The sequence below is a fragment of the Symphalangus syndactylus genome, chromosome 12 (genome assembly GCF_028878055.3).
Source record: "Symphalangus syndactylus isolate Jambi chromosome 12, NHGRI_mSymSyn1-v2.1_pri, whole genome shotgun sequence".
Classification (NCBI taxonomy): Eukaryota; Metazoa; Chordata; class Mammalia; order Primates; family Hylobatidae; genus Symphalangus; species Symphalangus syndactylus.
The window spans coordinates 54,776,948-54,780,689 of NC_072441.2; the positions used below are offsets into that span (position 1 = coordinate 54,776,948).

The window sequence follows — 3,742 nt, forward strand, 5'->3', positions numbered from 1 at the left end:
TCAAGCAATTCTCATGCCTCAGCCTCCCAAGTAGTTGAGATTACACATGTGCACCACCATGCCTCACTAATTTTTTGTGTGTATTTTTGTATTTGTAGGGATGGGGTTTTGCCATGTTGGCCAGGCTGGTCTTGAACTCCTGGCCTCAAGTGATCACCTGCCTTGGCCTCCCAAAGTGCTGGGATTACAGGTGTAAGCCACCACACCCAGCCTTAAAAATATTTTGTATATACAGGGTCTCACTATGTTCCTCAGGCTGCTCTCAAACTCATGATCTCAAGTGATCCTCCCACCTCAGCCTCCCAAAGTGCTGGCGTTATAGGTGTGAGCCACCATGCCCAGCCGAAATAATACAAATCTAACACAAACTTCTTTTCTTTCTTTTGAGACAGGTTATTGCCTTGTTGCCCAGGCTGGAGTGCAGTGGCACAATCATAGCTCACTGCACCCTCAAACTGCTGGGCTCAAGGAATCCTTCCACCTCACCCTCCTGAGTAGCTGGGACTACAGGTGCATGCCACCATGTCTGGCTAATTTTCAAATTTTTTTGTATGGACAGCCTGCCTGTGTTGACCAGGTTGGTCTCAAGCTCCTGGACTCAAGTGATCCTCCTGCTTCAGACTCCCTCCGACTGGGATTACAGGCATGATCCACCATGCCCAGCCTGCAAACTTCTTAAAAATGTATGAGAAGGGAACTGCCCCAAATTTCCTTCACAAGGCCAGAATTATATTGACATCAAAGCCTATCAAAGAAATTTTAAAAACAGATAATAAAACAAAGAATAAAAAATTATAGATGAGTATTCCTCATGAATACAGATGCAAAAATTCTGGACAAAATATTAGTACATCAAATTGAGCAACGCCTAAAATGGATAATATATTATTACCAAGTAGAGCTTGTCTTAGGAATGCAAGCTTAGTTCAAAGTCTTCTTCAAACCAATCAATGTAACTCACACATCAAAGAGAAAAAGAGAAAACTATGATAGTTATATTTAATATATGCAGAAAAAGCATTTGACAAAATAAAACATCCATTCATGATTAGAAACCTTCACTAAAGGAAGAATAGAATAGAAACAAAATGCTTTAATTTCAAAAAGGGCATCTATGTAAAACCTACAGATAACGTTATGCTCTTCATTGTTATGTAGTTTTTATTTCATAGTTATAAACTTAACTCTGCAATCCAGCTAGGCATAGAAAGGGAAGAAGGAAAAGAGAGAACTCAAAGGGAACTGCAGTGAGAGTACAAAGATTATAGGCTACTGAAGCATATGGGGTGTAGGGGTGCTCTCCTGAGCTACAGAAGGATTGGTCTGGTGGTTAAGTTAAAACACAAGTCAAGCTTAGAGCTGTCCACAGTCAGCAGTGGTGATCTTCTGGTTGGTCTTTCCATTCCTGGACCCAGAGCGCTCCATGGCCTCCACAATATTCATGCCTTCTTTCACCTTGCCAAAGACCACATGCTTGCCATCCAACCACTCAGTCTTGGCAGTGCAGATGAAAAACCGGGAACCGTTTGAACTGGGTCCAGCATTTGCTATGGACAAGGTGTCATGACCTGTATGCTTCAGAATGAAGTTCTCGTCGTCAAATTTCTCCCCATAGATGCTTGCCATCAGTGCCATTATGGCGTGTGAAGTCACCACCCTGACACATAAACTCTGAAATAATTTTGTGAAAGCAGGAACACTTATAACCAAATCCTTTCTCTACAGTGCTCAGAGAATGAAAGTTTTCTGTTGTTTTTGGAAATTTGTCTGCAAACAGCTTGAAAAAGATGAGGCCCAAGGACTGGCTGTTGATGGCGATATCAAAGAACACCGTGGAATTGACCATGGTGGGTAGTACTGAGCTCCCGGTGGTGGTGGTTTCTGCAAAGCTAACATTATACTTATTGATGAAATATTGAATGTAAACTGGGCACAGTGGCTAATACTTGTAAACTCAACACTTTGGGAGGCCAACACAGACGGATCCCTTAAGGCCAGGGATTCAAGACCAGCCTGGGCAACATGCGGAGACTCCTATCTCTACAAAAAAATGCAAAAGTTAGCCAAGTGTGGTGACATACGCCTGTAGTCCAAGCTACTCAGGAGGCTGAGGCAGGAGGATCACTTGAGCCTAGGAGTTTGATGTTACAATGAGATATGATTGTGCCACTACACTCCAGCCTGGGCAACAGAGCAAGATCCTGTCTTAAGAAATAATAATAATAAAGAAATATTAAATTCTTTCACTGTAAGTCTTGAAACAAGGCAAGAAAGTTTGCTTTTATTACTTATTATTTTACACTGCACTGGAGACACTAGCCAATACCATAAGGCAAGAGAAAGAAATAAAATGCATGTGATTGCAAAGGGAGAAATGAAACTGTCTTTACTTGGAGACAACATGATTTGTTACATAAAAAAAAAACTTGTTTATAAAAGTCTACAAAGTCTAAGTGAATAGTTAGATTGTAGGATACAAGGTCAAAATACACAAATTAACCTTATTTCTTTTTTTAAATTATATATATATATATTTTTATTATACTTTAAGTTCTAGGGTACATGTGCACAACATGCAGGTTTGTTACCTATGTATACATGTGCCATGTTGGTGTCCTGCACCCATTAACTCGTCATTTACATTAGGTATTTCTCCTAATGCTATCCCTCCCCCCTCCCTCTACCCCACAACAGGCCCTGGTGTGTGATGTTACCCTTCCTGTGTCCAAGTGTTCTCATTGTTCAATTCCCACCTATGAGTGAGAACATGCAGTGTTTGGTTTTTTGTCCTTGCGATAGTTTGCTGAGAATGATGGTTTTCAGCTTCATCCATGTCCCTATAGGGACATGAACTCATCATTTTTTATGGCTGCATAGTATTCCATGGTGTATAGGTGCCACATTTTCTTAATCCAGTCTATCACTGTTGGACATTTAGGTTGGTTCCAAGCCTTTGCTATTGTGAATAGTGCCGCAATAAACATACGTGTGCATGTGTCTTTATAGCAGCATGATTTATAGTCCTTTGGGTATATACCCAGTAATGGGATGGCTGGGTCAAATGGTATTTCTAGTTCTAGATCCCTGAGGAATCGCCACACTGACTTCCACAATGGTTGAACTAGTTTACAGTCCCACCAACAGTATAAAGTGTTCCTATTTCTCCACATCCTCTCCAGCACCTGTTGTTTCCTGACTTTTTAATGATTGCCATTCTAATTGGTGTGAGATGGTATCTCATTGTGGTTTTGATTTGCATTTCTCTGATGGCCAGTGATGATGAGCATTTTTTCATGTGTCTGTTGGCTGCATAAATGTCTTCTTTTGAGAAGTGTCTGTTCATATCCTTTGCCCACTTGTTGATGGGGTTGTTTGTTTTTTTCTTGTAAATTTGTTTGAGTTCTTTGTAGATTCTGGATATTAGCCCTTTGTCAGATGAGTAGATTGCAAAAATTTTGTCCCATTCTGTAGGTTGCCTGTTCACTCTGATGGTAGTTTCTTTTGTTGTGCAGAAGCTCTTTCGTTTAATTAGATCCCATGTGTCAATTTTGGCTTTTGTTACCATTGCTTTTGGTCTTTTAGACATGAAGTCCTTGCCCATGCCGATGTCCTGAATGGTATTGCCTAGGTTTTTTTCTAGGGGTTTTATGGTTTTAGGTCTAACATTTAAGTCTTTAATCCATCTTGAATTAATTTTTATATAAGTTGTAAGGAAAGGATCCAGTTTCAGCTTTCTACATAT

The 3,742-nt window shown here is 40.3% G+C and overlaps 1 pseudogene; it reads right to left on the bottom strand.

Moving 5' to 3' along the window:
- Nucleotides 1–1,353: 1,353 nt before the first annotated feature.
- Nucleotides 1,354–1,846, bottom strand: LOC134733748 (peptidyl-prolyl cis-trans isomerase A-like; annotated as a pseudogene).
- Nucleotides 1,847–3,742: the final 1,896 nt, after the last annotated feature.